We start from the raw sequence: 25,932 nt of genomic DNA, 5'->3' as shown, positions 1-25,932 counted from the left end.
GGAGACATTTTTGGTGTCAGGCCACAGAGGTCTTGCTTTTGTCAGGTGGAAAGAGCATTCCTTTCCCTCTGCAATTAGTTTGGACTTAGAGAATTTTCTTAATGGCATAATAATTACATATCTATGAAAAACATCATTCTCCTTGGGCAAAGTCTTTCACATGTCATTTCAGAAGCATTTAGATGAAGTCAGAAGGTAAAGCTTACTGTGTCAGAAAATAATGATAGTCTGCGCCGATGTCCAGAGTTCTTAATGACACTCTCGGTATCATACAGTAATATGTGCTTTCTGAAGAGACGAAGGAAATGCACAGAAACCGGCTATTCATTCTGTAGGTTGTGATGTATCTAATGTGTTATCCCACTAATATTGTATCATTGTCTGCCACTGGGAAATATAAGGGTTATTAAATTACATTTGAATAAGAGAGAGAGAAAGAATGAAATGAAAAGGGAATGGGAGTGTTTTCTACTCTTTCACCATTCATAAAAATTCTTATGAATATATATATTATGTATTTGTCTACAATGCAATAGATTTTTTTTAGATTAAGTAATTCTTTATTTTTACATACTTGATGAAGGAGCTTTCCTTAAACATTCTCTCCAGTGGAAAACAGAGCATGAAAAGTGGTCTCCAGCTGCTGTGCTTAGGGCCTGGGCTCCCCCTTGCCCGAATGCTGAGGAGGAAGGGTGTATTTCCCCTCTTTCATTAGCTTTTCCCGCTGTTTCTTGATTTCATACATCTGCCTTATCGTTTTGTACCGCAGAAAGCATTCCTCAAAGTCATCATACTCTATCTTGCACTCTTTCTTCACCCGGGTAGCACCGATCCCATGTGCACACTCTATCCACTCTTTTTCAAAAGTGTGGCACCGAGCAGCATTCTTGTAGGGCTGTTCAACACTTAGGAACGAAAAGTGACGGTCTAGGCTGATGCCCAGCTTTTTCTGAATATCAAGGAAAGGCATGGCTGGGCCACCCACAGCGAGAGGAAAATTGTCAAGGAGCGATCTCTAGCAAAGCTTCTTGGCCGTGAGAGAAACAGCAGCGCCTACCGCACTTCAGCAGTGCCCTTGTCAGGTCCCTGGGTGCAGTTCACGACAGCCCGCAATAGATTTTTAAATGTATGTATGCAAAAGGGGAAGTTGGGTATCATAATTTGAAGAGGACGATAAAACATAACAACAAGTAACCCAACTTTTAAAGCATGACTCAAATGTGTTTGCCAACAAAAGTTTGAAATTTCTTTTCAATACCCCTCTCCATGATTATAGAGTATTTGAACTATTCTCAAACAACTAAATTTAGAAAAATTCCATATAGGCTTGATTTGTCTCTGTTACACAGACTTGGTTGCCATGACAGCAACAGGATACAATTATTTATTGCCATGACAATCTGCTGTAGGTTTTAAAAATATGTTATCTATTTTTATTAGTGTTGTCAATTGTGCTGAGAAGGGAGACCACCACCACTTCACCTAAACGATGGAGCTGGTATCAAAGGGAACAAGTGGAAATGATTTTGCTGGAAAGGCAGAGCCCAGAGCAAGACAGATGCTTTAGGACTCTTTGGTGACAGCCACATCCACTGCTGACGACAGCATTCTGGCCAGCTGGCTGGCTGTGGGTGCCTTTGGGCTGGGGTATGAGCCTTGCTTATGTTTTTCATGTGCTCTACCAAGTCAGGTGGTAGTCCATGCCAGAAAGGACTAGATCCTCAGAGAGGATTCTGAATTTTGATAACCTCTCAGGAGAGAGGCCAATATGTGGCCAGGCTTATGAATTGTCCTCTGTAAGGCAGGGACCAGAAGGGTTTGGATGGCAAGGTGTTATTCAAACTTCCCCCCTGCCGAAATGCAACCAGTTCTCCAACCCTTCTCCACTTCTCTCTGATGTCTCTCTACCTGCCAGCCTTCGAGACAACTAATAGAATAATAACACTTCAGGTATTCCATGTCTTACGCAGGAATGGAGTACGGTATTATTTGTAGTTGAACCCACGTTTGAGTCATCAGCCACCAGGCAGCTAGTTAAGTCACCTTGATTGTTGCTTCTAAAACACAAGCATTTTTTTTTTAAATCACTGTGGGGAAAAAAAAAAAAGTCACTGTGGGAAAAGCTGTTTCCTGTAGCTGGGATGTGGGTTAACAATCCAATATGTGCTATGCAGTGCGTGACACACATCAGCCCATCGGCCCGTAACTTGCTGCAAAACCCCTAGTGGAGGAGGGCTCTTGCCATTTCCCTTTCACATATGAGGGTGTTGAGGCTGCTCAGAGAGGAGGATGGTTCTCAGTGCTGCCTGCCTAATACCATGTATCCTGGGGAACATCTGCAAGAAGGACGCTCTGATCCATTCTTGACCTAGTCTCAGAAAAAGGTCCTCGATACAATACAGTGGTTTACTGGAGCTAGGTTTCTGTGGGTCCTCAGAAGAGGTCTTGACTTGGGAGGCAAGGCCTGATCCTCACACTTGTACATCCCATCAGAAAGTCAGAGATGGGGTCAGAGGACATGGCAGTTTAGCTGCCGTCATCACTACAAAGGTATTTTGTGTGTGTGCTTAGTGTTTTATACAAAACCCAAATGGTATTTGTGCAGTGTAACACAGTCTGACCAACAAAAACCAGCTTATTCTGATCTCCTGGAAATTGTCCTTGACAGAAACTAAACTTATTCATACAAATCAGAAAAGAAAGAAGGAAGAAAGGAAGAAGGAAAGAAAGAGAGGAAGAGAGAAGAAAGGAAGGAAGGAAGGGAAGGAAGGAAGCAAAGGAAAGAAGGAAGGAAAGGAAGGAAAGAAAGAGGAAAGGAAAGGAAGGAAAGAAGAAAGAAAGGGAAAGAAATAAGGAAAGAAGGAAGGAAGAGACAGACAGAGGTTGGAGAGATGACTCAGTGGTTATGGGCACTGGCTGTTCTTCCAGAGGACCCAGGTTCAATTCCCAGCACCTATATGGTGGCTCACAACAGTCTAACTCCAGCCCCAGGACATCCAGTACTTTTCATGCCTCTGCAGGCACCAATAATGCACAAGGTACATAGACATACATGCAAGCAAAGTACCCACACATATAACATGAATATTTTAATTAAAAATAAAAACGGAATTCCCTGCCCTAGCTGCTGTGGATACTTGTATTCTCTCAGAAAACAAACAAAACCCAAATCTTACAAATGACCAGTGGATACATATTCTAAAATTTAAATTCACTAGGCCTCAAATGGACAAGTTAAGGCAGCAGTGCTTGTCTTTAAGTGTTCTGTGGCTCTAACTGATAGCAGAGTCAACAAGTGTTTCTGGAGTTTAAACTACAAGTCCTCTGAAAAACAGTTTCTCTTACTTAACTAACACTGTTCCAGAAATGCACTTCTAGGACATATCCTGAATGCACAAAAGGGTGCGATCTGAGGTGTACAGGAAGAGCCCAGCACTTAGGAGCACTTAGTGCTCTTCAGAGAATCCAAGTTCTGTTCCCGGCACCCCCATGAGGCAGATCACAGTTGCCTGTAACCTGAGCTCAGCCGCAGAAGATCTGATACCCTCTTCCGGCCTCCCAAAGCACCTGGATGCACGTGGAACACGATAGACACATACAGGAATACACTCATCTGTTTAAGGGATCCTTAGAGAGATACTTAGGAATGTCACTGAACACTGAACTGTTAAGCCTTTAAAATGACTACCCTGGAGTTGATGAAATGCCTCAGTGGATAAAGTGCTTGTTGTACAGGGACCCTAGATCCCCAGATAGACTAGGTGAAATCAGCAAGCTTCATATTCAGCAAGAGATCCTGCCTTTATAAAGGGAGACACTTGACATCAAATTCAGGCTTCTACATGCATGTACCTATACATATAAAAGTGTGCTCATATGTCGGCTTGTGACACATGCCTTTACTCCCCAACCCTTAGGTTGTGGAGGCAGGGGCACTTTGTGAATTCAAGGCCAACCTTGTCTACATAGTAAGGCCAGCAAAGACTACGTAGTGAGACCCTGTCTCAAACACACAAAGCCCATACACATGCATGTGCACACATGATGGCTGCCATGGACATCGCTTAAAAATTATGTCTAGAATATATTTAATGATTTGAGTATTTTAAAAATGAGTTACAAATCGCATTAATGACAAATGTGAACAAAAGGAAATCACCGTGAACATTTGGAAAACAAACTGAAATGACTTCTACATAAATATCCACAATGAACTATTTCTGGCTCACAGTTTTTATTTGTTTGTTTTCTCTAAAATTTGTCCAATGAACACAATCATGAATCAGCTGATGACTGTGACAGATTTAAAGACCCTGACAGAGGTCACTAGTAGACAAGAAAAGCGGTCAATCAGCTCGACTTCTAGTAGCTTCATTGTATGCAGACAGAACTTTGGAATATTTCAAGTGTTGTTAGTTTTCAGGAGAGGAGATGGGAACCAGGTGTGGAGACGTGTCTGGAGTGACCACAACCCTCAATGGATTTTGTCTTTCTTCTAGTAATCAGAGTCAGACAGATGTGGCTTAGGTCAAATTCATGTCACTATATTTTTTTGAAAGAAACACTTTTAAAACTCAGCATTGGGGGTAAGAAGACTAATACAAGGCTACCTTCTAGGCGCACATCTTTATATTTATTATTTTCATCCAGTCAAGACCCAAACTGCTATCTAACTGCTAGCATTTTCAATGAAAGAGTGACTTTTTCACTGAGAAAATAATTCTGTTTGTTTGTTTTTGCTTTTGTTTTTTTTTTTGTTTGTTTGTTTGTTTTTCAAGACAGAATTTCTCTGTGTAGCCCTGGCTGTCCTGGAACTCACTTTGTAAACCAGGCTGGCCTAGAACTCAGAGAGCTGCTGCTTCTGCCTCCAGAGAGCTGGGATTAAACGTGTGCACCACCATCAACCAAGCCTACCCTTCATGTAAACTTACCAAAGATATGATATTCCAAAGAAGACAGTTGTAGTTTCTAGACAATTGCTTTTAAAACCTTTCCCTTTTACAAGCCTGAGTTACAATATATACAAATTACCATAATCTTGTTTTAGAAAGGAAAACATTTCATTTAAACAAAGGTACAATTCCTTAAATGTCATAATAGAAGTAAGAAATACTTTGTATTGTTTTTTTCTAAGATGACATCTTGAATTGGGATAAGTTATATATTTTAAAAAGTTTAAACCTTGGTGAACACAAGGGATGATAGTGATGTTGGTGAAGGCGGAAGTGATCATGATGATGATGGTGTTGATGATGGTGATGATGATGTCAGGGATGATGATGATGTCAGGGATGGTGATGATGTTGATGGTGGTGCTGGTAGAGGGGAGAATGGTGGCAATGATGATGGTGGAGATGATGTCAGTGATGGTGATGAAGATATTGGTGGTGGATGATGGTGGTTGTGATGATGTCGTTGATGGTAGATATCTAACATTTGCAGTTAATGTTAGTTTGGGAAATGAACTTCAAGTTCAGCATCTCCCAGTCATCATCTTCTGCTCATCTTAGTGAGTATGTCCTGACTGTTGTTTGGAATTATACAGTCCATTGTGGTGAACTTCTTCTTTGAGAAGGGAGTCACCCTCTGTTGTCAAGAAATCCTCTTAGGACTATAGTTTGTTTCCAGACCTCCTGCTGCTCACATGTCACACCCACCCACAACTCCTCTGGTTTCTGAATGGATTTCTCTGCTAGATCTAATTTTCATGCATAAAAATAGTATTCATAGCTATTTATAGTTAATGAAAGCATAGGTAACTTAGTACATGAGGAGAAAAATACATATGTTTGAAGAGACCAAAATAGAATATCATTTCTTTTTAAGTAAGAAAATAGGAAAACTTTCCAACAGCAAAGCCCTTCATACACAAGAAGTAAAGCTCTATGATGAACTGTATTTTGAGGAAGTGAACACACAGAAGCAGCCTAGAAAACACGTCCAGACAACAGTCCTTTTCTTTCAACCACCTGTTGAGATGGAAATAGAAACCGTCAGAAAATTGGAGGGAAGGAGAAACAGACTTACTGCTGGCTGGAAGAGAAGCCCTGTTCATCTGATCATTATTCAACAAGCATTTGTTGACTGTGTGTTTGTTACTAGAGAGCAATCCCCTGCTCCAAGGCAGAATCTCACTTCTGAGAGAAGGCAGTTGTCAATCAAACCTTTACTACGATGGTGGGCACTGTGGTGTCAACTATAGTCCCAAGAGGAGTCCTTGACAACAGAGGGTGACTCCCTTCTCAAAGGCAAAGCTCAGCACAATGGAATGTATGACTCCAAACAACAGTCAGAGCTGCTAAGCAGAAATAGATGATGTCTTTGGAAATTGGCAGGAGAGCCCCAATGATCTTGGGATTCGAATACGACATTCTGAGGAGATCCAGGTTTTATAGTGCCTGCAACTATACACAGGATCCTCTTCCATCTATGAAACTGCAAGCATCCAATCCCACTTGGCAGTGGCTAGTAGTTAGTTATTCAGGACCCAGAAGGAAACGGTAGCACATTCTAAAACTTGAAAATGTGATAGACATCATAGCACTGATGATGCTTTTCCATGTAAGGCCTCTGTGTCTTGTCTTGACACACCTCTCTCGGCCCTTTTGTCTGTGCAACTTTTAACTGCATTTCAGACAGTAACAGTTCGGGAGTAGACTTTCTGACTGCAGAAAGATAACTAACCTAGCCATTAGGCTAGACTTGGTGGATGGCATTTGTTTTTGATTTTCTGGGAACTATGAATTCCTTGGCAATGCTGAATGTGGCTAAGACTGGAGTCAAATCTGGGGAGAGCACAGATCTAGCTTATGGGCAACAGATAAAGCTGATGGGATTTTCCAGACTGGCTTCTAAGTGCATTCCCTGCTTCTCTTCTGCTATTCCTGAACCTTCAGGGTTAGATCCTATGGACATGTTTATATGCCATGTGACTTCTGTGTGAAGGAAGAGTATGAGAGTGGTGGTGTCTGTGTCCTTGGAAGCTACTTCTGCACTGAAACACACAGTAGCATCCTCACTGTGACATGAAAACCAAATGTAGTTGACTTTCCCTACCTGTAGGTTCTGCACCCATGGATTGAGATGCTGTCAAGAATTCTCGGAGACAATTGCACCTGTACTCTATGGAACACGTATTGATCTTGTCATCGTTCTTTAAGCAGTACAGTGTAACGACTTTTGACACAGAGCTTATGTTGCCTTAGATGTAGAAGGACTCTAGAGATGCATACTTAGGAGGATGTGCTTAGCAGATATGCAAATTTATTACCATTTAATATAAGAAAATTAAGTACCCAGAGATTTTGGTACTCACAGGGGTCCCTTTTATTCACATATATACCCACTAAGATGAAGTAAATTCGGCCCGTAAAGGTCATCCATGGCATCATTCTGATGCCAGCATAAGAGTAAAGTAGAGTCAAGGAGTCTTAATCAAACATGGTTTAACTCTGTAAGTTTAATATATATATATGGGGGTTATGTGATCACTAATAGTATTGTGCACCTCAGAACCTCAGAAGGAGTGCCTGTAATGACAGTTCTTGAAGCTTTGTCTGCTTTGAGGTAGGGTCCCTGAGGGATCTGTAGGGCTGAGATACAAAGCTTAGAATTTGGCACTAAGATGAATCTTGTTGACTGGGGGGCAGGGAGTTCAAGGGAAGCTGAACCTCCTACCCCTCACATAATCACCACCTTCCCAGAGACCCCTCAGGACTTTCTAACAAGGTCCTGAGTATGTGAAGATCTGTCACTTCTGGTCACTACAAAGGATCGTGTTCTCTCATGCTTCCTTCTCCTTCTTCCCTCCCCTCCCCCATTGCACTGCCTTCTTTAAGACGAGTCAATATTCCAACTTATTTATTATCTCTATTTTTCTTACAATGGACTTGAACCAGGATCCAAACAATGCTTACACACATGGCGATGGGTGCACGGCATGTGTTGCTTGAGTCCCTTCCTGTGGATAAGGTCTACTTTCTGTGGGGTTTGTTGGTAGTAGTTCCATGTCCTGGTCCTATTGCTGGTTATATTTGTGTTGTCTCAGCCTGTTCTCTGCTTTTTCTGTAAGCGGGTGGTTAGATCAAAGTTTTAATCTAATTTGGACTAAGCATTTGGACAAGAATGTTGGACGGGCATTGCTGTCTGCTCATGACTGCAGCCACTGATGTCCAGTTTCTCTTTGTCTAGTTGGTTGGTTGGTTGGTTGATTGGTTGCTTTTGGTTGTGTTTTGAGAAAGTCTCTTAGCTCAGGCTGGCACCTAACTCAGTAAGTAGCCAACGGTGATCTTGGGCTTCTGATCCTTCTGCCTCCACTTCCCGAGGGCTTGGATTATAGGCATTTGTACTACGCCCAAATAGGCATGGCTGGGAATTGAACGTGAACTCAGAATGTCATGCATATTAGGCTGGCACTCTACAAACTGGCTACAACTGCAGCCCTGTCTCTTTTTAATTCACTGGAAGGTCACATCCTGACATCCCACTCAAGTGGTCATACTGCACTCAGTAACGATCCGTTCACAACCTTAATATGTTGTTTCATTACAAGATGCAACGTGGGGAAACTCCCTCATTCTTTCCATCCATTAGCTCAGATGCATCTGTAGAAAAGTGACCATTACAGTCTATCAGTCTCATCTGTACCTTTGAAATACATTCTCTAGAGGAAGACAATACAGGTATGATTCTTTGTCTTTGCTTATCACATTGTTTATTTATTTATTTTAATTATATATTTGTTTATTTATTTACTTGCCATGGGTGTCTAGAAAGATCGAGTAGCAATCACGTGATCTTAAAGTATGCTAAACTCAGTGATCTTTTCTTTTCTTTTGACTGCGTGTGTCTCCATTCACATTGTAACTGCACTCCACTCATCCTCATTCCTCACGTTACTTTCCTGCCCCGGATGTATCTGTGTTCTTTTGGTGGGACATGATACAGGTGCCAAGAGTGGCCCTGTTGTGTTTTTGTCTAGTTTCCCCATAGAACACTCTAAATTTGGGGTCGCTTGCTGCCCCATGCTACTGTTAACCTTGTTACTCACTGTTAAAATGATGATTTTTCTAGTTGTGTGCCTGTACGTATTTATCACCTGTTGCTTTCCTGTAAGATAGAACGTGATCTTTCCTCTGTATTCTTTCCTGTTGAGTCATTTGGTGTTTATAATTGTCTATGGTCAATGTTATTATGATGCAGAGATTGTTCTAAATCTGACCAGCAAGAACTCATTCAGGTTTTTCACTTGTTTTTATAGCACATTTCCGCCTAGCCCAAGTGACCTCAAACCTCCTTACCTCAGTCTCCTATGTGCTAGATTTGCAGGCATGCACCTCCACAACTGTCCTTGTATGTAGATTTACGAATTTTCTGGTGCTGGGAATTGAAAGTAATGTTTCTCAAATGCTAGACAAACACTTTACCATTGAGCTACACTCCCGACCATTTTGTCACTTTCTATTTTGAGCAGAGGTCTCACTGGGGTCCTTGGGCTAAACATGAACTCACTCTGGAATCCAAGGTGATGGCAACTCCTGCTTATCAACTTGACTACATCTGGAATGAACTACAATCCAGAAATGGAGGGTGCACCTATGAAAGATTATTTTTTTTGCTTGGATTGAAGTAGGTGAATCCACCTGGACCTTTGAGGTAACAGATCATATACTTTTGATCCAGATCTTAAGACACATTTAATCCTAACCCTCAGAAGACAGAGGCAGGTGGATCTCTGTGAATTCAGGGACAGCTTGGTTCCTAAATCAAGTTCCAGGACAGCTAAGGCTATACATAGAAACCCTGTCTGGAAAAACAAACAAATAAAATTCTCTCTCTCTCTCTCTCTCTCTCTCTCTCTCTCTCTCTCTCTCACACACACACACACACACACAGAGAGAGAGAGAGAGAGAGAGAGAGAGAGAGAGAGAGAGAGAGAGAGAATCTTGGTGCAGATTTACGTATTTTCAGTTTCTTAAGTTTATTTGTTCCTGGCATATTGCTAACATGGTGTTACCATTTTTTTTTTCATAAAACTTACAATAGTCATTGGAGACCCGCAGATCTTGGCTGGAAACCCAATGGGAGCAACTGGAGATTAAGAAAAGCAGGGGGCAGGAGTGGGGGCAGTGTGCATGGAGGCAGGCGACAAAGAAGGGAAGAGCAGGGTACAGGGGATCTGACAGGGAAATGGGTGGAACGAAGGGCTTTAATTAGGGAGGGGGTGGGGAAGAAGCACAAAAGAGGGAGAAGAAGGACAAATAACAGCAAGAATGTCTGAAAAGTTATAAGAAATTACTATTAACTACTTAAAAATCTATGACTGTGGATACTTATACTGTATATAAATACATGTATATAGTTTAAATGAAAATTTCTCCCTCGAAATCTGAGCTCCCTTCAAGAGCCAAAGACCATCTAACAAAAGTTCCACCAGGAATGAGAAACCATTGAATTGTTGGTCAGGGGTGTCCCAGAGATTCCCCAAACACCACAGAAAATAGCAATGGAAGTAATTTTACGGTTGGGCGTGGGGTATCACCACAACACAAGGAACTGTTTTAAGGGATTGCAACATCAGGAAGGTTAAGAACCACTCACTGGTTTAGAGGGAGAAGAGAGAAGAGGGAAATGATATTTGATGGTGTAATCTCGAAAATTAAGAATTGAAAAACAAGGAAACAAAAACCAGACAGACACAGGTAGCATAAAGTGGGGTCCAATGGGAGGGGTGCCTGGATTAATATGTGACTGCAGAGTAAATGGTCAACCCAAAGGAAGAAAGGACAGACATGGGTACAGAAGGTGGGACACAGGCTGGCCACTGTGGCATCAGAGTACTTGACATGTTCACGGAGCACAGGAAAAACAGGGAAGAGGCAGGGGTCTCAGAGCAGGGGTCTCAGCAGGGGCCATGGTCACACAAGGTCCTGTGCAGCTCTCCTGGGCAGTGTTATACACCATCCCAGGCTCAGAGGAGTCCAGGCTGTTCCTTTGCCCTTAAGACTCCTTGGACCTGGCTATGCTCAGGTCAAGAATGCAGTCAGACTGGGGCTATGTTCTCGCCCTACAATTGTCCTCAAGAACACATTTTTTGTCATTCAGTACTTATTTTAAATAGTAACTGTCAAGTTGATGTCATCTCCATTGGATTTTTGTGTGTGTGTGAAATAGACCATAATATTTTAACAATAAACCACTCTTTCTACAGGTTCTGAGGAACTCGGTATCCTCAGGAAAAAATTCTCTTTGATAGCATATTCTGTTTTATCTTGGTATTTATCATGTGAAAGATATTTTAGATAAAATATTTTCAGTTTGGATTCATTCAGAAAAATCTTACCTTGACAAATATTTGTACAAAAATAAAATTTATTAGACAAATTATCCATTTTAGTGATTTTTAAAAAAATGCTTTGCCAAATTCAAGTACTACCGTGGATTTGAAGTTTTCTGTTACCAAACACAACGCCACACACTTAATAAAACATGGGGGTCCTCCAATATCTCTTCCATGTGTCAAGATACTCCAAAGCACAATTACAGGGCTGCAGACTTAAAGCCGGCAAGTCCTTTAGCTTAATATATTGTGTTCTTCTCTTGATTTTTCTTTTAACAAATAAAACAGTGTTTACTTTGCATACGTAAGAAAATATAAACAGAATTAAGGAGATATTTTAAAAGGGGGTGTTGAGAGGGCTCTGTGGGTAAAAGGCGCTTGTCACCAAGCCTGACCACCTGACTTTCAAATCTGGAACTCACGTGGCAGAAACAGAGAACCACCTCTCACAAGTTGCCCTCTGACCTGTATCACACATGATAAACATAAAAAGAAAAAAAAAAAACCAACCAGCAATTATAAGTGCTCGGTTCTCTGCATTCACAGTACTGTGCACCCAGCACTCTGTCAAGTCCCCAAATACTTGCATGACCTCAGAAAGAAATCTTGTGTGCATTGTCTGTCCCTATCTCCAGCCCCAAGCCCAGCCACCTCTGATCTACTTGGTGGCTCCAAGGTTTTTTTTTTTTTTTTTTTTTTTTTTTTTTTTTTTTTTTTACAAATGGGATCATACCATGTGTGAAGCTTGTCACTAGACTCCCATTTAGCATGTCTTCAAGGTTCATCTGTATCACTGTAAGTAGCGATACTCCATTCTCTTCTGATGATGGAGCACCAGTCTGACAGATACCACAGGCTGCTCACCTGCCCATCGCTGACTGATCCTGGCTCTTTACACCTTTAAGCTACTCTGGAGTGTGCTGCTCCATCCATTCCTGTACAGGCGTTTTTCAGCTCTTTGCAGCAATTTCTGAGTCAGTTGGTAATCCTATGACTAAACTCCATTGTCTACTCCCACCTACCGTGTGAAGATTCTAGCTTCTCCACACCTCACCAGTGGGTGCTGCTTCTCCATTCTACTTATTGTTACCATTGTCCTAATGAGTGTGAAGTTTCAGTTCACTGTTCTTGTCATTGGGACTGTAGCAGAGAAAACTGTATTATTAATGACTGCAATTAACCCCAAAACTTCAAAGCTGATGTGGGGGTGGGGAGCAATTCCAAGACTTGAATATTTGAATATTTACAGTTGACTTACATGAATTATTTGTTTGGAACAAATGTGATCAATATTTAGCTAACTGGTTTTCTAACTCCATTAGATAATATTTTAGCTGATTGATAGAATATTTCTTTAAAGAGTGCATTTTTTACAATCTTGCTTGAGAGGCTGGGGAGGTGGCTCAGGTGTTAAGAGTGCTGACCTCTCCCAGGGGACCTGGGTTTGGTTCCCTGTACCCACATGGCTGCCCAGAACCATCTGTAATCCTGACGACAGAGGATCCAATGCCCTCTTCTGGTCCCTGGCGGCACCAGACACACATGTGGTGCATGGACATAAACAGGCAAACACCCATATACATAAAATAATAGACTGATAGTAATAAATTTTAAATGAAAAGTGTTAGGAATTGAGAGTGCGTGCCATGCAGTAAGGAGGCCAGAGGGAAGCTCTCAGAGACTCTCGGTCAGTACTCCTTAGGAGGCTCACAGCTTCTGTTTTCTGCACACATTTTGCACTTACCTAACCTATGATCGCCACATTATGGGAAGTGTTGGATGAAATCTGGCAGCTTGGAGACCCAGCGCAGGCCACGGTGTAGTTGGCTGGAACATGAGTCTTCCCACCACAGAAAGCCTGAAAGGAGCCAGCTGTCCCCAAATGCTTGTGTGTGAGCCTTCTATTTTATTAGACACCACCCTGCCTGCCATCCTTGATGGACGTGTGAGTTATGTTGAGTTTCAAAGGGTCTGGGATAGAAAAAAACAAAAGAGTTCCATTCATCTTTCAGTTTTCCATTAAGTTTCAATAAGAGCTTGTGTGTCTTGCACATGCCTAGTAGAGACCTTGGGAATGCTGAAACAATCGGACGGATCTCTTCTAAGCCCTCGCCAGCTTGCTTCCATACAACCCTAGTTGCTTCCTTTAAAGTGGGGAATCTAGTATAAAAGCCAACAAACAACAGGACCTTAGGATGGCAGCACTGCCAGACTCTCCCCAGCAAAACCTAATGTGCTTTAGACAGCCTGGAGGGTAGAAATCTGAACTCTGCACGACAGTTAAAGTATGTAGACTAGTGTCTTGGTTTGGATGCTTTTAATATGAGACTTAGAGTAACCGGGGCTTATATATTGCTTGAGGGTAGGGGGTCAAGCTTCTGGGTGTACAAAGGCTTCCAGAGAGAAAGCAAACAGCCCTAACACTTTCTACCAGTGATGGAATTCCAGCGGGCAAGAAAGGGATGCAAGGAGAATCAAGACTCCTTAGCAGGCATTTCTGAGTCTGATACCACTTATGCACAGAGTAGACCGTGAGCATAGGATCATTTCTGTAGTACATATGGCATCTCTCCTAAGTTCTCTTTCTCTCTGTTTTTGTTTCTGTATATCTGTTTGTCTCTCTGTCTCTCCCTCTGCATGTGGTATGTCTCTGTGTCTGTGTGTGTGTACGTCTGGGTGTGACTGTGTGTATGCTTGTGTGTGTATTTGTGTGTCTATGTGTGTGTTGTGTCTGTGTGTGTCTGTGTATGTATGTGTGTTTTGTGTATATTTTATTAAAATGTATATTTTGTGTGTGTGTTTTGTGTGTTTGTTTGTGCCTCTTTCTCTCTTTTTCTCTCTTTTTCTGTAAGTGGTGTGTGTGTGTGTGTGTGTGTGTGTGTGTGTGTGTGTGTGTGTGTGTGTAGGCCAAAGATCAATGTTGGGTGTCTTCTCCAATCACCCTTCATCTTATTTTGGAGACAGAGTTTCTCTCTGAGCCTGGAGCTACTGATTTGGTTGGACTGGCTAGACAGACAGCCTCAGAAATCCTCACTTCTTTTCTCTCCAGTGCTGAGATTGCAGATGAGTGCCGCTCAGAGTCTGAGGACCCAAACTCAAGCAAGCTCTCATGCATGTTCAGGAAGTACTTTCCCTGATGAGCCATCTCCCCAGTCCCTGCTACTGCTTTTCCTTGTTGCTGGGAGGAATATCAGTTGATATTTATTTGACTTTCACATTTTAAGTTTCTTTGCCAAGATTGAGTTCAGATTTAAAGATGGTGTCATAGCCTAAGACTGACATGGAATTGTGATGATGTACAACTTGGTCTTCATTATTGTTATTATCATCATTGAGACTGAGTTTTTAAAATATCATACAAGAAAGAAGTTAGACACTAAGTCTTTAATGTAGGGTACTTAAAGCCTCAAAAAAAAAAAAAAAAAAAAAAAAAAAAAAAAAAAAAAAAAAAAACCCTACACATTTACACTAGCAATGTAAATAAAAGTACTAACTACTGAGGACACAATAGTTCCCTTTACCTGTAGGTTTTCCTTCCTGCTTAAGTCAGACCATGGCTTGAAAATGTTAACTGGAAAATTTCAGAACTACAAACATTCATGTTTCAAATTGCATAGCCTTGTTACACGTGATGACATCTCATGTCTTCCCACTTCTTCCCAGGCGTGACCCTCTCTTTGCCCAGTGTTTCCATGCTGTACATACTCCCCACCCATTAATCATAGAGACCATCTTGATTATGGACCAGCTTCTCATATCCCAGGGCTTGGGTTTAAGTATCCCTTATTTTGTTCAGAGATAGTCCTGTAGGAACAGTGATGCTGGCCATTTTGACATGCCAAAGAGAAGCTATAAAATTCTTTTTAGGAGAGGTGAAAATTCTTGGGTGGATGAAAAGAATCCTGTGCTGGTGTCCCTAAGATCTGTTCTACAGTTAAAAATAATAATCTTCTATCTAGGGCATAGTAAGGAGAGATGAAACCCATGGTAATTCTGCTGTTATATCTCAAATGGCAAAAGTTACAGCCACAATACATGTTATGTGCTCAGCTAAGTTGAAAGTCATTTAATTACGGAGCTGACACTCTGCAACTTCAGGCAGCCACCTAGGGACTTGGAAAGTGCCCCTGCCCAAGCGTAAAGGGGGCTAGATTGTGGGGAATTTTCCGTGCATCTTTGTTGTGAGTTAACTCATTTAATTCTTACAATAAATCTATAAGGCAGACACCATTAATCGCTTATAGCTGGGCTAGCTGAGGCTCAAAGGAGATGTTAAAGTAGAAACTTTCAAATGTGCAGATAATCAACATCTGCCAAATTTCTCCTGGCCATTAAACATTGCTGCTGGGATTCAGACTGGTATATTTGGTAATAAAACCTGGGTTAATTATACTGCCCAATCTGCCCTCCCAGACAGACCAGGGAGGCCAAATACCCACGCAGGAAACAGGGACCAACACAGGGCAGACAGAATAAAATGCTACAATGCGTGCTGTGGGGTAAGAACATCTGGTGCCGATGGGAACCACTGGGACTCGGTGTGGGTGCTTGCAGATGTATGTGGTGGCTCACCACCCCTTGGGTGAAATAGCCTGGCAAAATCCTGGGTTTCTGTTTTGTCTCAGAGGTGGCTGTTTGTCTGCAACCACGGCTCATTGATCCAGGCGCTGAGCAGTCTCTTGACTTGGGGATGGGGGCGGGGGGAACATATAAATGCGACCTTTATCCATTCCCAGGACCACCTGCCTATCAAGTGGGCAGACCTAGGAATCTGTCCTCAGAGGCAGCAAAAGTGAGAACGCCTTCCTCTCCACGTGGCATCTCTCTTGATTGTCTCAAAGAAGTGGCACAGTGCAGGCTGTGGTTTCCCATTCATCCAGTTAAAACAGCTCAGAAAAGCCTGTTGGCTGACAATTCTTCCTAGTCTGCATCCTTGAAGGCTGTGATGGTTTGTATTTGCTTGGCCTGGGGAGTGGCACTATTAGAAGGTGTGGCCTTGTTGGAATAGGTGTATCACTGTGGGTGTGGCTTTAAGACCCACACCCTAGCTGCCTGGAAGCCAGCATTCTGCTAGCAGCCTTCAGATGAAGATGTAGAACTCTCAGCTGCTCTGCACTATGCCTGCCCAGATGCTGCCATGTTCCTGCCTTGATGATAATGGACTGAACCTGTAAGCCAGCCCCAATTAAATGTTGTCCTTATGAGAGTTGCTTTGGTCATGGTGTCTGTTCACAGCATCAACACCTAACTAAGACGCTGTCCTTCACAGAATGCTTGACTATGTCAGTCTCTCTGTCTTCATCTTTAAAATCATCCAAAAGTCAATCCAATTTTTTTTTCAATTTTTAAAGTTTAAAAAAATTTTTTCGAAACACAGAAAACACAGTAGTGTTTTCTTTTGTTGGCTTTTTGAGACAGAGTTTCTCTGTGTAGCTCTGGCTGTCCTGGACTACCAGCTTTGTAGACCAGACTGACATTGAACTCACAATGATCTTCCTGTCTCTGCCTCATGAGGGTTGGCATTGAAAGAGTGCACCATCACCCCTGGCCACATTGGTGATTTAAGGAAGAGAATAAAGACATGACGTCAAGGGCAGACGCTGGGATGTAGCAATAACACCTGCCTAACTCCCTCTATCTCTTATGTAATCTTAGCATAATACTATGCTTAAATTTGTACAAAGTGTGAATTATCACATATTCAATAAAAAACAGTTGAAGGTAAAATGTGATAATGTTATTACAGCTACATTAAAATAAATATTATTTCTTTAAACAATTATGTCTTTCCAAATGGAAACCCTTAGAAGAACAGTAAAGTGTTGAGGAAATGCTTGGGAAGGCAGAGGGGCTATATGTTACACAAGAAAAAACCTCTTTGAACAAAGCATCGGGATATTCTATTCAATTTAAATAGGTTAAATGTTGGAACCAGTTGTCATGGCAATCACCTCTTGACCATGGAAAGAGAGAGGTCCTTGGAATGAGGGTGTATGTATGCATGTGTATATGTGTGAGTGTGCATGTGTGTGTACACGAGTGAATGCGAATGTATGTGTGTGAATGTGTGTTTGTGCATGTGTGTGTGTGAGTGTGCATGCATGTATGTGCATGTGTGTGAGTCTGTGAGTGAGTGTGTGTTTGAATGTGTGTTTATGTCTCTGTGTGTGCGCATATATGTGTGTTTGTTTGTGTGTGTATTTGAGTGTATCTGTACATGTGAGTATGTCTCTGTGTGTGTGTGTCCATCCTAGGATGGGAACTCCATCCAGAGCAGCATGTCTGATGCATCAGGCTGCATGCTCCTTATCTCACTTTCCACTTGGCAGCAGGGTCTGCTGCTTCCACAGGCAACTGGCGTGAGTCACTCATCCCCTTAAGAAAGAATTGTTTTGATCACCTTGCTAACACATGTGTCCTGAGTGCCTGCTATGTACCAAGTCTACAACCCTGTTGCATCCAGTCCTTCCCCAGAACTGAGAGATACTAGTGCCCTCTTATCTCAGAAAGGAAAATTGGTCTTGGGGACACTGACTCTCAGTGCCTCACAACTAGCAAGAGTAGACTGGGACTTCATAGATGGTTCCTGGGATCCTGGGCCTGAGCTGTCTGTTTCTGAGTCCCGGTCTGCTTAGTAGCCACAGTAACAGGCTATATGCACAGCCTCACCCTTGTGTTAGCTGTCACCATTGTGCCACTGAACCGACAAGCTGGTGAGAGGTCAGAAGCTTGGGCTACATGCTGGCTAGCAGGACGGTGGCTCCTGAGATTGTGCCTTACACCACTGCACCACCCTGCCTTTCTGCAACTAGCTTCCATCCTTTTGCACCATTCTGGGGCAGACCTGGGGGCTTCGGGGCACACATTTCATGCTGCAGGTTTCCATTCTCATGATGGGAACTTCATCAACAGCATCAGGACTGCTCCATCATGCTGGGAGAAAGAGACGGTTCGGCCAAGGTGGAGATGAGAACAGGTCACCTTGATTCTCAGTGTCACAGGATGGAAGATGAGGTGTAGGTGGAGCAAGGCATGCGCTCTGCAAATGAAAGTTCAGCCATGATGACCACAGGAAAGAATCTGAGAAAATAGTGCCTCGAGCAGCTACTTGGGTATACACTTTGTCTTTCCTCTAAAAAACCGAATCTGACAAAATGCTTTGGAATCCTTTGGGTTGTAAGTAACAGAAACTCAACTCAAAAAAAAAAAAAAAAAAAAAAAAAAAAAAAAAAAAAAAAAAAAAAAAAAAAAAAACTTATATGTAAAAGGGAAATTTATCAGTTCACCCAACTGAAAAGGCCCAGAAGGGTTACCCACTCTGAGTTTGGCGCAGGGTCTGTCTGCCTTCCATAGGCTATATACTAAGACCAGGTAAGGTCCAGTTTAGTAGTTCCAACAGAAAGCATGGCTTTCTTCAAATTAATGTGCACCCATCTCCCTAGAAGGACTCACTTTGCCTTTGCTTGGACCATACATACATTATGAACCAATTACCATGTGCTGAGAAGGTCGTCCTGTGACTGGACACACCTGAGTCATGTCTAGTCACTCCTAAGACTGTGTTCACCCTGCCCTGCACCAATGTAGAACGTTGCAGAAGACAGGGTCCTATAATTGGACGCTGTGTGTGACCAACCATTATGTCTACACACTAAGAGGTCCATGGCAGACAGATTAGTAGGACCTCAGGGGTGTGGTCCCCTAAGAAAGGCAAGCTGGACAAACTCAACTGTACCCATAACACTTGGGGCTTCCAAGCTTAGTAATGTGTTAGGGTAGGTATATCAGACACAACTACTTAGGCTAGAACAAGGCCAACAGACAGGCTTCAGTGGGGTGAGGGGTATGCAAATGTCTCCTAGATACTGAGGGAAACACCTTTTGGGGAGTTACAGGAAATGTTTAAATGAATCCTAATAGGGAAAGAGTGAAGTTTGGCTGGCCTTGTCTGGTAAAGAAACAAATAGATTGTTGCACAGCTTAGAAGGCTTTCACAGACTTCTGGTGTGTACTATGCTTGCCCCCAAGGCCCCTTCCACTCTACAGGCTCCTCCTCCAAGCCTCAGCCTTAGCCAGGGCCACCTGTGCCTCTGGGGCCACGTTAAGGGCTTTCACCTCAGAACTTCCCGCTGCCTCCCACAGGTTTTGAAAACTGTCTTTTCAAGCTCATTTTCCAAAAGATATGAATTTAAAGACTGAAGACTCCTTCCCCACAAGGCAAATAGAAAACTTTACTTTCTAGGTAGGAACTCCCCCACCCCACCCCCCACCCAGCCAGTGTTTGTCCCCCCTGTAATTACTGAATATTCTTGCTTCCAACAGTGGCTCACTTGTCTTTAATGACTGCCCTGTCCCAGTAGGCAGCCCCTCAGCCCCCATAAATCTTCACAGTGGCCACCTTGCCAGCTGTGAAGATGCTCACAATACCAGGCTCCTGCATGCCCTGCCAGGCCTGGTCATTTATAACATAGCCATAGGACAGGGTGGCTGCCTCCTGCCCAGGGCTTAGGGACGATTGAGTTCTGAGACCTACGTGGGATGAAGCCCCCAGGCAGGGCTGTCATGAGTTATTTATGGAGATGAGACAGGCTGTAAGCAAAGGCGTGGCCTAAGACATTTCTGAGGTATTAATGTACATTTCCTTCTGTGTGTTTTGGACTTTTTGTAATTCTTTACCCTGTGAAACCTGAAGCATGAAGCTCAAATTGGGCATATTTCAGGAGGCAAAGGATGCTGTCCCACAAACCTTTAGCTTATGGGCAGGTTCTTTTGAGGTCCCCAATAGACCTGGGTCTGGCTTGAGGGCCAGAGAAGCTTCCTGTCATGCTCCAGAACAGCTGACTGCTCCAGCCAAGGATCCAGTAACACAGGTGCTTATAAGGATGCCACAGCTTGACTAATGGTACCATTGAGCTACAGCTCCCCCCCCCCCCCAGATGACAAAGCAGCCTCCCTGCTGCTCCAGGGCCCAAAAGCAGCTGCTTCAGCATTTTGTAAGGAACATGGAGGAACTCTGATTCCAATTTGGGAGACATAGTTCTGGTGCAGCCTACTAGAAGGTCAGGGTTTTCTGTACATATAGTTGAGAATATGACAGCTAGACTCATGGTCACTAGAAGATGTTCTCACCCTAATGGCCAGTGCCTGGAAAGTGCCACTTTATATTGTTCATCAGTAGCTCCTTAGTGTGATAAACTTGCCAATAGCTGAGGAAAGACAGGATTATTTTGGCACGGTTATGGGGTCTCAGCTTGTCACAGCTGTGGGGTACACTGTCCAAATTCGTGATAGCAAAGAGCATGTTCTCTCTGAGAAGCAGAGAAGCTAAGCTGGAAGCAGGGATGGGCATAACGTCCACAAGGCACTAGTGACTGCTTCCAACAGCCAGGTCCCACCTCCCACAAGTTCTAAAGCCTCCCCAGCCCCAACCCCATGTAGCACCACCACATGGGAAAGGACTGTAAGTCTGTGAAGGACATTCCAAAGTCCCCCTGTCACACATGGCAAGGAGGGTCAAAATTGCAGGTAGAAGTAACATGGCCTGTCAGCTGTCTTTTAGAGACTGTCCAGGAGAAAACCTGGGTCAGTGCAAACGCAAGGGCTCTTGTGGACAAGGTGGTGGGAAGGGGAGAGACATGGGATCTGGAAGACGCTCTGTGCTGGGTCAGGAGGAGGGGATGCAGGCAGCCTGTGCAGCAGGAGATGACAAAGCCTGAGATCCTTTCCTGAGCCTCCTCAAGGAACACAGCTCCATCACACTGAGCTTATAAAGCCCCGAGCTGTATGAAAATGTATGCTTTAAGTTGCTCGGTTAGTGGCAGCCTGTTGCAGCTGGCGAGGCACCCTTGGCTCCTCCTTCTTTATACTTTCTCCCATCTCTGGCTGCACTTCCTCCGGGCTTTCTCTTCACTGTACTAATACTCAGTTCCATAGAGTTCATTCCACAAGCAGTCTGTGTGTTGGATAGATATGTAATGCCATAGGGTGTCGGGGGACGCTTGGGGGAGGGTGGACACAAGAAGATGCCCTTGCCACTATCCCCAGGATTAGAGGTATGGAAAGAGACAAACATACTCCCCTGTGACTAATATGGGCCTGGGGCAGACTGTGACAGGTGTGCCAGAAGTCTGAACCAAGTGATAGAAATATAATGGGAAAAAGGATACATATCAACTGGGTGAATCTCAATTGCTCATCTTATGGACAAAAGCAACAGAGACGGAGACCACTCCTCCCAGGACAACAGTATAAAGATTTGAAGTCAGTGTTCTAGAGATTAGTGTTGGCCAAGCACTCATGTTTCAAAAGGTGAGCTTCCAGAAGTGGCTGTTCTTGCTACCCTGGTATGGCCTGGGGCAACAGTAGAGTGGCCTTAGGCAGCAGCCAAGGGGCCAATAATACAGCTTCCTAAATGTCCCACAGCAGAAATGGGTGGTTAGGGAGGTAATCCCTGGACTCTCCCTAGCTATCCATTGCATGTCCTTAGTATTACAGTTCTAGATTAATACGTCCTCACATTAAAAACACAAGCAGAATGAGATACTCTTAAAACTAAATATTTCTCTTCTGTCCAGTCTCATTCCAACTCCCCGAAGGTAACCTTCGTGTTTTTAGGAAATCTTCTTAGAAAATTCCTATGCACACACTATATATATGAATAACTGGTTCTAGTTAAATGACCCCTCCATCTCCATATAAGGTAGACCATGATCATGGTCAATAACTACTTGGAAATGTTCTCATTGCCATGGTCTAACCCTCCTGCGGTAGGAAATAGCAAAGGCAATGGTATCTCTTACACCCTTGGCTCCTTCCTTTTTTGTAGTTTCTCCCTTCCCTGTCTAATCTGCTTGGGGACTGTACTAATATTCGGGAGTAAGACCATCCGTAAGCCAGCTTGGACACGAGCTTCACCATTTCTATACTCCCCAATATGTGAAGAGATTATCTCCAGATTTACTATGGGAAATAAACTTTATTTTGAAGAATTCTTCTTTGTGACTGTAAGATACATTTATTCACAAACCTGTCATGTCTGGTATGTAGTATGAATACTTCAGTTAGGTTTAGGTTCGGAAGATGCCATACCACTGGGGTCTGACAGCTCCTTTTTGAGACCATGCACTTTCCTATTCCTTCCTTAGTGGGATCTCTAACCGTGGAAGCCATCACCTCTAGTGTCCAAGGAAAGTCCCCCCTACAGGGAAATTTACCTGTCGTCTTCATCCCCAAGAATTGTGTCTTCTGTTTGTTTGTTTTTGTTTATTTGTTTGTTTGTTTGGTTGGTTGGTTGGGTTTTCAAGACAGAGTTTCTTTGTATAGCCCTGGCTGTCCTGGAACTCATTCTGTAGACCAGGCTGACCTCAAATGGAGAGATCTGCTTATCTCTGCCTCCCATGTGCTGAGACTAAAAGCATGTGCCACTACTGCTCAGCCGGAGCTCGTCTTGTAAGCATCACTACCTCCCTTTAGTTGGTCAGGTGTCCTGGCCTCTTCTTCGTCCTACCCTCATTCAGTATGCATTCTACACACCAAGTGAGCTTCCCACAGAGCCAAACACACCACACTTGTCGCCTGTTCAAAGCCACACTTCTGTGACTCTCCATTGTCCTCCCTTGCCACAAGTCACAGGTAAGTTGATCCAGACTCTGTCCAGCACTCCAGTCCCCCATGCACACTAGAGCAACTAGAAGTATCTTGGATTGTGGATCTGTCTTCTTCTTGGACTCTCTTGAGGGATGGCGCCTCTTCGTGTCCATTGGAGTTCAGTGTGAATCTTGCTTTTCCATTTCCTTCCCCATGGTTAAACTGACTACTCGCTTTGCTTATCTTGTTTCTTGTTCATTTTTGCCTTGCCCCAATGCCAGCCCCAGAATTCAGAATCTTTCGTTTTATTCATTGCTGAATCCTTTGTGCCCAGTCCTGAGGCTGACACATAGTAGGCACTCAATAAATAGAAATGTGACAAAGGAATCCTTTTCTGTCACACTGTCTGTAGATACGCTAGTACTGGTGGACCTTGCTCGGGAAAGGTTGAATCCAAGGAATGTCTGATACTTTTGCTTTCTTGTGATATGAAGGATAGTTTTTGAAACCTTGGATTGTTAGTGTGTTCACTTTAGCATTTTTCTGTCTTTGCATGTCATGGACGAGGGGAGGTTGAAATGGCAGAGAAATCCTCCTGAGGAATGAAAATATAATAGGACCTACAGTTGCCCTCCTAAAGCCACTTTGAATCCCTGATGCTTTGAGACAATTGGGAGGCAGAGAGAACAGTGGCTGGTAATTATCATTTCCAAAGCAGCAGTTTAGGCTTCATAGTATTGACACTGTTGGCAAGTAATTAAGAAATCTTGACATGACTCCAGTCAGATAAAATTGAAATGGAATTTAAGAGACTTTAGATATCTGTAATGAGCTTAAAGATAAGTACGAAGAAGCAGGTCCCTGGTGGGAGAGCTCGCCTTAAAAACCCTAGGAACTGCCAAACAGATTTGTGCTCATATTCAATAGACCCACATTGATGCTGAAGTTAGTCACCCACCCCTGTTTACATGGGAAACTCTTCACAAGCCCCCCACCCATGCTTATTGTATCAAGGGAGACTAGATCCCTTAAGATTTCACATGACTGGGCTGCACTTAAAAACCCTAACTGATATGGAGAGGTGGCTTAACAATTAAGGGCATGTACTATTCTTGACGGGGATCAGAGGTCAGTTCCCAGGCCCTCATATTAGTTGGCTTACAACCACCTGTTACTCTAGTTTTAGGGTTCTCTGAAACCCTCTTCTTCTCCCTAAAGTCATTGGTATTCACATGTACCTACCCACACATGGCATTAAAAAATAAAATAAAATAAAATAAAATAAAATAAAATAAAACTTTGTTTTTGTTTTTACTTTGTTTATAGACAGGGTCTCACTACTTCACCTTGGTTAGACTAGAGCTCTCTTCGTAGACTAGGCTGGCCTCCAACTCATGGAGATCCACCTGCCTCTGCTTCTTGAGTCTGAAATTAAAGGCTTGCATCCCCGTGCCTGGCCAAAAATAAAGCAAAATTTAAAACCATAACCATCAAACAAATTGTACTGATGGAGTAATAATTGAACCACTTATTAATGTATTTCCTATGGGACAGCCAAGGTCCGTTTTCCAAAACTAAGGAGTTACACACCGGTTGGTTGGGTATGATTTCTTTGGGTATTTGTGGCATAAGTGAAATCTGAGCTCTAAATATCTGTTGGCTTTTATTTTAAACTAATAAAACAAAAATAAATTTTCTGTCATGTTACTAAAACCCAGTATGATAATGGATCCCCTAGCTAATGGGGGTCTCTTCCCCTGGGATAGGGGTGTCAGGGAGGTGACACCACGCTTGAGTGTGTGGGACAGGTGTAAAAACTGAGAAAGCCCCTCAAGACTATTTTTGATCCCTCTACTCGGAGCCACAAGGTCCCTCCTGTCTCCTCGAAAAGATCACAGCCCTTATCATATTGGCCAATTTATTAAATTAGGAGGTAGAAATAATAGAAAACGAAGCATGGATCTCCAGAGTAGGAAAGGAAGGAGAGATTCACTGGGAATGGGCACCCAGGGAACTTTCTGGGGGCAGAGCGAGTTTTCCGAAACTGAATAGCAATGGTGGCTGCTCAGCAGCCATGATCCAGAGACCCACCCAGTAATAACTGTACACTGCACATGAATTTTATGGCATGTAAATTATACCTCCCCAAAGCTTGGAAGAAGTGGATCAACCCAATCTGAGTGTGCAGATCAACACCCAAATCGAGCTCCCATCCCCACCCACCCCAATCCTGAACTGCCTGCCACCTGCTTGACTGGTATCATTCCACTCAGTTGTCCCTCCTTTGGTGTCTGCCATCTTTTGTCTCCTACATCTCCCGACTCTGGCCCGTTCTCCCTCTCTAATATCTTGGGAATCTGGTTGCTTCTCCTGTCCCTGATGCTGCTGTCTATCAGCTTAAGCTGCCACTGCTTTCAGAGGCTGTGATTGCCTGGTCTGCCCTCATTTCCTTCAGCATCTAGACCACAACTCCCTCCGCTGGTCCCCATCTTCCTCTGAATAAAGCTCTCCAGCAGGGCAGCAACCCTCCTTGCATACGTTCATTTCCTCGATGCTTGAGCAAACCAAACACTAAACCAAATTGACCTACATAACTTCATACCCTGAAATAAGGTAAGAGTTTCTTCCCTCCTTTGTGCAAGCCACATGTCTCTGCCCACAAACACCATGGTCAACATGAGTAGGTTTTTTTGTTGTTTTGGTTTTTGGTTTTGGTTGGTTTTGTTGTTGTTGTTGTTGTAGTTGTTGTTGTTGTTTTGTTTGCAGCTATTCTCTGTTTATACTGCAGCTTAGTTAAAGACTTCCTTTCCTAGCTGCCCTTCTGTAATGAGTTTTGTCGATGAGAAAAGAATGGAAGGAAGGGGCTGAAGAGATGGCTCAACCACTGAGAGAAGGAACTGGGTTCACTTCCCAGTACCCACATGGCAGCTCACAATGGTCTGTAACTCCAGTTCTAAAGGGTCTGGCATCCTCACACAAACATACATGCAGGCAAAATGCTCCCCCCC

At 43.2% G+C, this 25,932-nt stretch overlaps 1 pseudogene; it reads right to left on the bottom strand.

Moving 5' to 3' along the window:
- Positions 1 to 537: 537 nt before the first annotated feature.
- LOC117724240 (NADH dehydrogenase [ubiquinone] iron-sulfur protein 5 pseudogene) lies at positions 538 to 970 on the bottom strand (annotated as a pseudogene).
- Between the last annotated feature and the right edge of the window lie 24,962 nt (positions 971 to 25,932).

This window comes from Arvicanthis niloticus, chromosome 1, assembly GCF_011762505.2.
Source record: "Arvicanthis niloticus isolate mArvNil1 chromosome 1, mArvNil1.pat.X, whole genome shotgun sequence".
In the NCBI taxonomy this organism is placed as follows: Eukaryota; Metazoa; Chordata; class Mammalia; order Rodentia; family Muridae; genus Arvicanthis; species Arvicanthis niloticus.
Note: the sequence above shows the minus strand (reverse complement) of the source record. Positions and strands in the feature narration are given on the sequence as shown.